At 47.9% G+C, this 12,500-nt stretch overlaps 1 protein-coding gene across 1 annotated transcript in view; it reads left to right on the forward strand.

Moving 5' to 3' along the window:
• Positions 1 to 12,500, forward strand: part of Lar (tyrosine-protein phosphatase Lar) — a gene marked incomplete in the record, with an annotated part of 1,013,982 nt that overhangs the window by 443 nt on the left and 1,001,039 nt on the right.

A 12,500-nucleotide genomic window follows, 5' to 3' on the forward strand; every position in this document is an offset into this window, starting at 1 on the left:
GAGGAGACTCAGTGAGCACAAGAGCGCGTGGGGCAGGAGGATGGGGGGGGGGGCGAGGGCTCACGGATTAAAACACTTCGTTCGAACGAGAGACTTTGGCGGCGGCGGCGGCTCTGACGGAGGAGAGCGAGCGGAAGGGAACGCAGCCAATATTCCTCTCTAACTTTTGCCGGATGTATCGGCTACTGAGCGATGTTTTATTGGGGAATTTTTGATCGGGAGAGTGTTGGTGCTGCAACGCTCAGCCCAAAACCTCGTGCGCCGATCCTACACATGAAGTCTCGCTGCCGGCTTCACCTATTAACACGTATAGTACATGTAATGCAATATTGCTTCGTGATTCTCATAAGTATTTAGTATAAATGGTCCTCTCTCTCTCTCTCTCTCTCTCTCTCTCTCTCTCTCTCTCTCTCTCTCTCTCTCTCTCTCTCTCTCTCTCTCTCTCTCTCTCTCTCTCTCTCTCTCTCTCTCGGTAGATAATTGCGAACAAAAATCGTTAATGTAATAGAGCGCGATGCCCAGACAATATTTCACTACGAAGAGCTTATCTGATTAAGCTTCCAGCAACGGGTCATCAGCGCGAGATGTTGGCCCTCCCTGACCCCTTCTGCTCCCCCCTCTTCCCCCTGGCACCACTCTCGGCCCCCTCTACCCCACGTGGCACCACTCTCGGCCCCCTCTCCCCCCACGTGGCACTGCTCTCGGTCCTCCTCTCCCCCCACGTGCCACCACTCTCGGCCCCCCTCTCCCCCACGTGGCACCACTCTCGGCCCCCCTCTCCCCCCACGTGGCACTGCTCTCGGCCCCCCTCTCCCCCCACGTGGCACCACTCTCGGCCCCCCTCTCCCCCCACGTGGCACTGCTCTCGGCCGGGTCAGGCGCTGGAGTCAGTCGCCTCCCACGCGCTCGGGCCTGCGTGATTTGCGCCGTGCTGCTTTTTCTTCGCTTTCGCAACTCGGGTCATGACGTCACTGCTCGTCGCGTGCCATGCGCAGGGTGATGTTCAGTTGTCTGTGCGTTGGAAGACTGTATGTGTGAGTATATGTGTGTATGTATGTACTTGCGTTCAGTGATTATTTAATTTTCAATGGGCTCGGATGTATCTCCCAGTTCTTAGTTTATAGTTATTTACCCTACTTCAGCCACACAATTTACTCTCATTTCCGGCCGTATTTCACCCTAAAGTGCGCTCTTTCTCATCGTCTATTTATTTATATATATTCTTTCTACTCTTGGACTCCTTCCTCCTTCGCCTCCCTACATCGTTTTCTTCACTGTTATCTTCATTTTCATCCTCGTTTTCACTCTCATTCTCATTCTTGTCACTCACCTTATCTCTCTCGTCTGCTTGGCCATATGAAACTCTCTTTTTCGTGTGTCTTTCCCGCGTAAATTTGAGGGAAATTGTTCGTTCCTGCATTACATTCTGCAATAAACAGAAAAAGCAAATTAGATTGTTCCTTACCTCGATCCTGGTAAAATGAAACATTTCTGCACAAAAGTTAGATTTCACGTTTCATGTGTTGAGACAAACTGATTTTAAGGTCTGACATGATTCTGTGTGTGTGTGCGATTTCATGGAAAGATAGGGATTCCAAGAGATTTAGAAAAAAAAAATGTTTTCCTATGACGAATCAGTAGATCGCTGAGACGGCAAAAGGGAAGAAGGGGAGAGAGCCTTCAGCTACAACCTTTCTTTTTACTTTGTCTCGTTTGTGCTCTCCGCCTCTTCTCTCTTTCTGTCCAGCTGTCTGTTTGTTCATAAATCTGCCTGTCTATTTATTTGTCTATTTGTCTAGCTATTCATATACTTGCCAGTCTCTCTCTCTCTCTCTCTCTCTCTCTCTCTCTCTCTCTCTCTCTCTCTCTCTCTCTCTCTCTCTCTCTCTCTCTCTCTCTCTCTCTCTCTCTCTCTCTCTCTCATACACACACTTTCTGTCTCTCTCTATCCTTGTCTCAATATCTGCCGTGTTTGATTTGGATGCCAGGATGGAATGTAAACTCAGATGGATTTGCTGTATTTATTGAACTTAAAAATGTAAGTCGGATAGTTGACCTTGTGAAGAGAGGGCAAAGGTCAAGTCACGTACTGCCGACTGGCGAGGGGAAGGCGCGTCTCAAAGAGGGGATCTCTCTCAAAGGCCAGGTCTTTTGTGACCTCCTGGTGGGTCGCGTGCAGGTCATTCTTGGTGTAAGTCTTACAAGGTCACTCTTCTTGATCCCTTTATTTTCCAGTGAGCTTCTGGAAAGGATCGATTAAGGTTTTCGTCCGCAGTAGGCTTTTTAGACTGAATTATCAACGAATTCCACCGGATACATCTTGTTCTCGATATGTAACCTGTCTTCGTGCTGTAGATCATAAGGGCAGATTTCAGTGACGTCTATTCCGAGGATTAGCATGAGGCGTTGGTTCCGCGATGGGTTGAGGTGAGACATTAGCTTGTATATAACGGGCCATTTACCACTTGAGATGAGGTTCAGCAGTGGGTGATGATTATCAGACGTGAGGAACTGCTGAGCCGAGGTAAGACATATACCCTTTGAAGTGACTTGTCTGCGTAAGACAAGGCTCACATGAAATTGTATATCCGCCTCCAAGTTGAACTCAGGCATAAGTTGGCTGTTGGGACTGGCTTCAGGAGATTGTATGGAGCAGCAGCTTGGGAACACCAGGCAGATAGATGACTAATTTCACAATACAGTTGGGAACAGGGACCATTAAGGATAAATGTCAATGGTTATTGATACTAGCATGAAGTGTGACATGGCTGAGTAGGATGATTGTTGTCAGGCAAAGGAATCTAACAGAGCGAGAGAAATTGCGATTGATAATGTGATTAGGAGTGCTTTTCAGACATTTTAGCACTTTTATTGCTTTTGGGAGTAATACAATAAGTAGGGTAGAAATGTGCGTTGATTGAAAAACCACACAGTCGGAATGAGTGCATGTAATTACCCAATTATCTTTAATGGTATTGCAAGAAAAACACATTGTAGAACTGAGATATAGAACAAGAAGTACAGCTTTATAGTATTATTTAATGAAAAGGTTAAGCTCTAAAAAAAGGAAAAAATATATAGAATTTATAATTAACCGCCATACATTTTACATGTTAGCAGGGATTGAGAAAACAAATAAATAAATAGAAAACGTGCAGGAAAAATGACAGGCAAAAAAGAAACAATGTATTGATGATCCTAGACTGGATATCCCACACTTCGTAATAAGAACAGGGAATTAGTTAGCTTAATAAAACAATAGCAAACTACGGATTGCGGTCTTGAGAAGGACAATTTTTCATCCCTCCGCTGCCACCAATGATTATTTTATAACCGCTTGCTTGGATGGATTGTCAGCTTTAATGGGTTTGATATATTTGTTGAATTAAGATATATAGTTGACGGCGCAAGGTGAGTTGAAAAGAAAAGGTATGAAAGTTGCATCTTTGACATGATGTTTATAACTTTTCTAACTTCTAGCTAGCTTTTAGTGAGCTTCATTTCTAGAGGAAGTGGACCAAAACTGTTTTCCTAACTCGTGATATTGGTTTCACTTAGCTTTCTCTCTCTCTCTCTCTCTCTCTCTCTCTCTCTCTCTCTCTCTCTCTCTCTCTCTCTCTCTCTCTCTCTCTCTCTCTCTCTCTCTCTCTCTCTCTCTCTCTTCCTCTTTACCCTCTACCTGCCTCTCTTCCTTTGCCTCCCCCTCTTTACCTCTGTATGTCTCTTCCCCTTCACTCTTCTTCCTGTTCCTCCCCATCCTTCCCTCCCTCCCACTCTCTCTTTACCCACCTTTCCTCCATCCTATTTCTCTCCCTCTCTTTCCCTCCTCTTGTTATCCTTTTTCCTTCCCCTGCCTACCTCCTTCCCTCCCCCAGTATCTTGCCACACCTCTCTTTCTCTTCCCCCTTTCCTTCCCTCCCTGCCTCCCTCTCTTTCCCTTCCCCTACTCCTCTACTTTCTTTTCCTCTCACTCTTTCCTTCCCTCCCTCTGTCTCTTCTCCCATCTCTCTTTCTCTCCCATCCTTTTCCTTCCCTTTTTCCTTCTCTTTCCTTTCCTCCCTCAGTCTCTTCTTCCACCTCTCTTTCTCTTCCTTCCTTTCTTTCCATTCCTTCCGTCTGTCCCCCTTCTCTTTCCCTTACACTCCTTCCCTTTCTTTCCCTTCCGCTGTTCCCCTCCCTCCCTCTCTTTAACTCACCCTTCTTCCCTTTCTCCCTCTCTTTCTCACCCCTCCTTCCCTCCCTCCCCTCTATTTCCTTCCTTCACCTTCTACCACTTCCTCTCTTTCCCTTTCCCCTACTTCCCTTCTTTCCTCTCCTACCCCTCTCTTTCCTTCCTCCCTTCCTCCCTTCCACTCTCCTCCATCCCTCTCTTCCGTACCCTTCCTTCCCAGTCTTCCCTCTCTCACTCCCCCTACTTCCCTCCCTTCCTCTCCAACCCCTCTCTTTCCTTCCCCCTCCTTCCCTCCCTCACTCACTTCCCCTTCCGCTTCTTCCCTCCTTCCTTCTCTCCCTCCCCTTACTTCCCTCCCTTCCTCTCCTTCCCTGTTTCTCCTACCCCTCTCTTTCCTTCCTCCTTCTTCCCCTCCCCGCTCCTTCCCCCCTTCCCTCTCTCCCTCTCCTTCCTCTCCTTCCCTGTCTCTCCTACTCTTCTCTTTCTTTCTCCTCTCCTTCCCTCCCACACTCTCTTCCCCTCCAGCTCCTTTCCCCTTCCCCTCCTCTCATCCCTTCCCCTACTTCCCTCCCTCTCCTACTCCTTCCCTGTTTCTCCTACCCTCTCTCTTCCTTCCCACACCCTGTTCCCCTCCCGCTCCTTCCCTCCTTCCCTCTCTCCCTCACCCTACTTCCCTTCCCTTCCTCTCCTTCTCTCTTTCTCCCTACCCCTCTCTTTCCTTCCTCTTTCTTCCCCTCCCGCCCCTTCCCCCTCTCCCTCTCTCTACTCTCCCTCCCTTCCTCTCCTTCCCTGTCTCTCCTACTCTTCTCTTTCTTTCCCCCCTCCTTCCCTCCCACACTCTCTTCCCCTCCAGTCCTTTCCCCCTTCCCTCTCTCCCTCCCCTTACTTCCCTCCCTTCCTCTCCTTCCCTGTTTCTCCTACCCCTCTCTTCCTTCCCCCTGTTCCCTCCCACACGCTCCTTCCCTCCAGTCCTTCCCTCTCCCTACTCTCCTTCCCTTCCTCTCCTTCTCTCCTCCTGTACCCTCTCTTTCCTTCCTCCTTGTTCCCCTCCCCCTCCTTCCCTCCCACACTCTCTTCCCCTCCAGTCCTTTCCCCCTTCCCTCTCTCCCTCCCCTTACTTCTCTCCCCTTCCTCTCCTACCCCTCTCTTTCCTCCCCCCTCCCTTCTTCCCCTCCCGCCCCTTCCCTCCACACTCTCTTCCCTCTCCAGTCCTTTCCCCCTTCCCTCTCTCCCTCCCCTTACTTCTCTTCCTTGTCCTCTCCTACCCGTCTCTTTCCTCCCCCTCCCCCCCTTCCTCCTCCCGCTCCTTCCTCCCACACGCCCCTTCGTCACATCGTCCCTCCCACACTCTCTTCCCCTCCAGTCCTTTCCTTCTTCCCTCTCTCCCTCTCTCCCTTCCTCTCCTACCCCTCTCTTTCCTTCCCCCCCCCTTCTTCCCTCCCGCCCCTTCCTCCCCACACTCTCTTCCCCTCCAGTCCTTTCCCCTTCTTCCCTCTCTCCCTCCCCTTACTTCTCTCCTCCTTCCTCTCCTACCCCTCTCTTTCCTCCCCCCCTCCCCTTCTTTCCCTCCCCCCCCTTCCCTCCCCCTTTTTCCCCCTCCCCGCCCCTTCCCTCCCCCTTCTCCCCCTCCCGCCCCTTCCCTCCCCCTTCTCCTTCCCCTCCCGCCCCTTCCCTCCCACACGCCCCTTCGTCACGTCGTCCCTCCCAAAATGCCCGGTGATGGAGCGCATCGTCCGGAATATCACCTGGCAGGAAAATCTCTGCATCGACAAGTTACGCCTAGAGAACTCGACATGACCTTTTAAAGCTGTCAACTCCATTTGTGTTGCTAGGGTTGTGTCAGTGAATCGGGAGTGTGTCCGGCCTCGCTCCTTCCCTCCTCTTCCTTCTCTTCCTCTTCTTCTTCCTCCTTCTTCTCTTCTTCTTCTTCTTCCTTCTTTTCCTCCTCCTTCTCTTCTTCTCCTTCTTCTCCATCCTCTTCTTCTCCTTCTCCTTCTCCATCCTCCTCCCTCTTCTTCTTTCTCTTGCTGCTCTTCCTCCTCCTCTTCCTCTTGTTCTTGCTCTACGTCTTGTTCTTCATCTTTATATTCCTTTTTACAGACGAGCGTACATACACATTTGGTTTTATGTGTGTGCTTTCTTAATGTACTTTATAGTTTGTATATGTTTACGTGTTACTGACTCTGGCAACTATGTTTGTGTTTCTTTAGTGGGTCATTGTGTGAAGGCGTAGTTGGTTATGTTTGTGTGCGGATCTAATGGGTGTGGACACAATAAAAAAATAAAATAAAATAAAAGAGAGAGAGAAAAAAAATCTTTTGGCGTAAATTATTTTTAAACGCACTTTGTGTATTTTCCTTTACCCTCTCACCTCGCCGCTGGGACCCGTGTGTACGCCGCAACTTATACTTTTCTGTTGCTGCCTCTTGGGCCTCTCCCTTCTCTGCCTCTCCTCTTTCCCATTCTGTCGTCAGCCTTATTTCTTACGTTGTCTCTTGTCATCTTGTTCCGTCCATCTTTTCTGCCTTTCTTATCACGTTCCTTATTAAATTTTGTATTTTCTTTTTTATATTTTGCTATTTTCTCTTCCCACTTCAACTTTTTCTCCGCGAATTTTTTCTCACTGCAACCTTCGTTCCTTATCCCTCTTGTCCTCCTGCTGTGCCTTTCACTGCATCACTTCTCTTGCATGCACGCTCTTTTGCATTTCATTTTCTCTCGTATTTACTTCTTTTCGTCTTTCCCCTTCCACCAAAAAAATATGAAGACAGTACAAAGAAAGTCCGCTCCACCAATCCCTGCCTTCCACTACCCTACCGATCCACCTCTGTCGCACTCCACTGTCCTCGCCGCCTTCCACTTGCATGCCGGCACTTTTTGTGATGCCGTTATGTTGTTTCGAGTTTTTCTCTTTTTTTAAGTAATATGAAAAAGGGGGAGGCATTCTGGTCGTGTGTTTGTGCGTCATTTTCCTCTCGATTATTCAGTGTACGTATGAGAATGTGTCTGTTTGTTTGTATGTCCAAGCATGTACGTGTTTTCTTACGGCAGAAGGAAGAAGTCCTGGTGCATGCAGGGGTTGGTTTTATCTCTATGTGTCCGTGAATTTTGTAAGAAAAAGAGGCATGTATGCGTTTTTATAACTTTGCGTGCGTGTGTGGATATATTTATTCTATTTACCCTCAATGCAAGAATACATACTGAGATTTCCCAGTAACCGATTGAAAGATTTGCAGGTAAACATATCGACTGTGCCTTTGGAGATTCTGTAAAATTTCAGCAAATACCTGTGCAAACTGACGGATGGCGTATAGATTGACAGGCAGCGTCGAGGGGAGCTGGAAATACAGACACATATACAAACAGACCAGCATCCAAAGCGAACAAAGAGGATGAAGCACAGATAGCAGATAATGTAGAAAAAGGTATGTATGAGAATGAATGTCTTCACAATGCAAGAGATGATATTCATTCTCATTCATACCCTTTCCGCATTTGTCAACATGAATGCGGTTCAGTGTTAAATGTCTAACCGCAAGAATAACAATTATCCCTTTCCCGAGTCTGAGAAGCGAGGGTTTTAAAAAGCGCCGCTCCCCGAGTTCCCTTTCGGTCCTCCGCCTAATCTACCCCGTGGCAGCCGTGACTGATGGCGCAGTAAGTGAGCTGCATGAATGAATCGCAAAAACAAGCTTCTTGCATCTTCGCGAAACGTCTTGAGTTAAAGTCACACTGCTCTTATTTGCATCCCTTTTCGTTCGTGTCTCTCCCTCTTCTCGTCGACCCTTTCTTTCTCTATCTCCTCTCCTCTCCTCTCCTCTCCTCTCCTCTCCTCTCCTCTCCTCTCCTCTCCTCTCCTCTCCTCTCCTCTCCTCTCCTCTCCTCTCCCTCTCCTCTCCTCTCTCTCTCTCTCTCTCTCTCTCTCTCTCTCTCTCTCTCTCTCTCTCTCTCTCTCTCTCTCTCTCTCTCTCTCTCTCTCTCTCCCACTCTCTCGAGCTGTGTGTTTATTCCAATTCGTGTGCTTTGTCATGTGCTTCGTTTTTTTATTGTTTACAAGTTTATTCATTCGTGTTCTTGCAGTTTTCACCCTTCCTTGTGTGTCCCCTTCTTACTCGTGTCTGTGTTTCTTTGTTTTATTTCTTTGTTCTTTCCCTCCTTCGTAACTTTTGTGGGTTATATTATATAATCTTTATATTTTGATTATTATTTTTTTCTTGTTGTTATTGTTTTGTTATCATCATCATTATTATCATCATCATCATCATAATTATTACTCTTAGTAATGTTTATCATCATTACCGTTATTATTGCTATCACCTTTACGTTATTATTACAAACATTTTCATTATTATCACTTATAGTTCCTGTCGTTGCTGTTAATATTATCCCGAATAAAATTATCACCTTGGTTATTGCCGTTTCCGTCCCAGATACTTTGTTTATTATCCCTTTCCTCTTCCTCTTCCTTGTCTTCCTTCCAGTAAACGACTTCACATAAGACTCGATGCGTGACGTCATATGCACGACAAAAACAAATGACGCGCGACCGGCAGCGAAGGGCGGTTTTTCTCGTCGTTTTGCTCCTTCCTTTGGCCCTCGTTATTCTGTTTTTTTCCTTCTTGATGTCTTCTTTTATGTTGTCTTCAACTTCATGTTTTCTTCTCTTCTTTCTTTTTATCCCTTCTCCTCCTCCTCCTCACCCGTCATCTTCATCTTTTACTTCCTCGCAAACTTCCTTACAGTGTCCTCATCTTGTGTTTTTTCCTAGTTCCCCAGAATCCTCACCCCGATCACCCTGTACACTTTACTCTGTTCTCACCCTATCTGCCTATCCCCTTCTCTTCGTCATGTCCTCCACGTAGTCCTCACCCAGTCCTCACCCTTTGTTGTTCACCCGTCCCTTACTACCAGCTTCCTTCTTTAATCCTTATTCCACCCTTCCTACGATACCTTTTTTCGCTCAACTTCACTCATCCCCCTCACCGGTCTTCCTTTCCCAATTTTCCTCATGATTTCCTCCTTTACTCATTCTCCTCACCCGTCCTTCCCATTCTGTCCTTCTGTCTCCTTCCTTCCTCACACTTTCCTCCATCCTTCCCACCCGTCCTTCTTACCTATTCCCCCTCCTCTCTTCCTTTCCCCATTCTCCTCACACTTTCCTCCTCACCCGTCCTTCTCACTCCATTCTCCTCACCCGAATTTCCCATCCTATCCTTCCCACTCCTTTCCTCCTCACGCATCCTTCCCATGCTATCCTCCTCACATCTTCCTCCACACACGCCCTCCTTACCCCATGCTCCCCATGCATCCCCTGGTTCGGTGCTCACCCTGCCCTCCTTACCCCATGCTCCCCATCCATCCCCTCCTTCCCTCCTCACCCTGCCCTCCTTACCCCATGCTCCCCATCCACCCCCTCCTTCCCTCCTCACCCTGCCCTCCTCATCCTTCCCTCCTCCTCGGCCCGTCCCCCTCGTTCCTCCCTGCGCGCTCGCCCTCGCTCTGTCCTCACGGCGCTGTCATCGTGCGCTTCCTGCCTTCAACCTGCCTCTTGAACCTTGCCTTCTTCTTGCTTCACTCCGCTGTCTCCACTTCATCGCCGGAATCTCCCGAGGGAGGTCTTGGGGCCATCGGGAGGGTGGGGGAGAGGGGAGAGGAGGGGAGGGAAGGGAAGAGGGGAGGAGACGGAAAGGGGAGTGTGGAGAGAAGAGAAGAGGGGAGGAGACGGAAAGGAGAGAGGGGAGAAATGGGGAGGGAAGGAAAGAGGGAAGTGGAAGGGTGAGACGGGGAGCGGGAGAGGTGGGGAGGGAAGGGAAGAGGGGAGGAGACGGAAAGGAGAGAGGGAGAGGGGAGAAGTGGGGAGGAAAGGAAAGAGGGAAGGGGAAGGGAGAGACGGGGAGCGGGAGAGGGGAGGAGAGGGAAGAGAGGAAGAGAGAAAGAAGGGGAGAGGAGACGGAAAGGGGAACCGGAGAGGGGAGGGAGATGAGGGAAAGGTAGGGACGGGGAGCGGGAGAGGGGAGAAAAAAAGAAGGGAAATGAGTAAATGTAAGGAAGGGGAAGCGAAAGGGGAGGAAAAGGAGATGGAAAAAAGATGTTGGAAAAAGGTAAATACCGCGAGGAGGGAAGAGCAGGCAAGAGGCGGCAGAAGAGAAGGCAGGAAAGGAGAAGGAGGAGCAAAACGAAGAGAGGAAGCGGAAGTGATGAAAGAAAATAGGCGAAGGAGGAGAGGAGAGGAGAAGAGAAAGAGACTTAGAAAAGGGGAAGGACAGCGTGGGGAGAAGAATTGAAAGAGAAGGTCGAGACAATGAAACGGGAGGGAGGAGAAGGGAGAATGTGAGGAGAGGAGTTGCCGAAGAAAAAGCGATAAAAAAGAAAGGTGAATGTGCAAGAGATGGGAGAGGAGAAAAGACAGAGGAAGATAAAGCGAGAGGAGAAGAAGAAGAAGAAAAGACGGGTGAATAGAGGACACAGGGAAAAGAGGAAGGAAGGTAAAAAGGGAGGAGAGAGGGAAAGAGAGAAGGAAGAAAGAGGATTTAAAAAGAGGAGAAAAATGGTAAAACGAAGAATAGGGATAGGGTGAAGAAAGAGAGAGAAGAGCATACAGAAACGAAAAGAAGCAAGCAAAGACAGAGTAATAGGTGGGAATATGAGGAGACGGAGGAAAAAGTTAAAGGAGAAGGGAAATGAGAGAGCTGGAAGGAGAGAGGTGAGATCTAGAAGAGGAAAAGAGAGGATAGAAAGAAGAAAAATAACGAGAGAGAGGAAGACGAAGAAGAGAAAAGATGGAGGTGGGGGAGAAGGAGAATAATGGAGTAAAAGAGGAGGAGTAAGGGAAGGAAATGAAAAGAGGGAGCTAAGAAATCGTCGGATAAATGGAGGAATTAAACAGCAGAAAAGTATCGTCGCGGAGAAGATAGTATCGAGGATGGGAGACTTGTAGAGCTGTTAACCTCCGCTCGTAAATCAATAGGGCGACCTTCTTGAGCGTGACTACAGGTGATTAAGGCGTAATTAAACGTCCTGAAAATACCTGTAGTCCTCGCCAGTGTAACCCGAGATAATTGGAGACCACTAAACTGTGAGAGCCACTAACGCAGCCCTAATGCAGGGAGGGTAGTAGCGGGGAGGGCCTGGCAGGAGGGGTGAGGGGGGAGGGTAGGAGGGAAGGCTGGGCAGGGGGAAGGGAAGGAGGTTAGTTGGAGGAGAGGGGGTGGGGTAGGGAGGGTAGGGAGGGGAAGGTCTGGTAGGGAGGAGAGGAAGGGGTAGGGAGGGGGGGTAAGAGAGTAGCACCAGGGGGAGGGGGGAGGGGTAGGATAGTAGCGCCAGGGGGAGGGAGAAGGGGGAGGAGAGTAGCATCAGAGTGAGGGGGGATGGACAGAAGGGGGGTAGCTGAGAGGCAGACTTAGCAAAAAGTGAGAGAGAGTGATTTCAGGGAAATACACTTTTAAATAGTATTTTTTATGTGGCTCTGAAATATTTTGATCTTTCCCCGAAGGAAGGCGTTTGAGAGGAGTTCGGTGCTCGTTGCAATGGGCTAGCAGGAGCCACGTCAGTGTGCGTGTATGTACTAGCAGTGGTACATTTGCACTCTTCAGGGGTGCATGTGTCTCACTGAAAAAGTTTGTTATAGTTTATAGTTCAAATGTTTAGAAAAGTTGTGTGTACTACTCTTTGGGTGATTTTATTCTGTACTTTGATGATAAAAAATACGCAGTATATATCAAACAGATTAAAACATTAGACTAAGATGTAATTGCGAGGATCCCATGCAGATTTTACAAATAGAATACAGTATGAAAAGTGTAATATAATGTATTATTCCGTAATGATTAAGGGAACATGATACGTCATCAAAATGCTCAAGGGTTCCACAGTGCCAGAGGTTGAGGACCCGGAGCATGGGTAATAGGCCCCTTGAGGTGTCTGAGGGACAGGCTAGTGACCTATTGACGGGTAGGATGAGGGGCAAGATGGAGCTATGGATAACCGTAACCTTAATCTGCTAATGGAACTCGAGCGAAGAAGTCCTGTAATCGAAATCTCAGTTAGAAAATCCATCGACATTTGTTACCTATTGTTTATTTTTATTTTTATCTTATTTTGGTTTATTTTATTTACTTTCATTCAAATTATGATGTGTATCCCGACCTGACCTAAAGTAGAGGAGACAGAAGTCGAAATATTTACTTATTTCGACTTTAGACTGATACGTTTGGATAATGGAATACAACGAACGAGAATTCCGTGTGCAAAATTACAGGTAACTGATCTATAACTTTAATCTACGTTAAGATCATATAATCTACTTTTGCGATAAGATTGCCAAGAATAG

Source organism: Penaeus vannamei, chromosome 21 (genome assembly GCF_042767895.1).
Source record: "Penaeus vannamei isolate JL-2024 chromosome 21, ASM4276789v1, whole genome shotgun sequence".
Taxonomy (NCBI): Eukaryota; Metazoa; Arthropoda; class Malacostraca; order Decapoda; family Penaeidae; genus Penaeus; species Penaeus vannamei.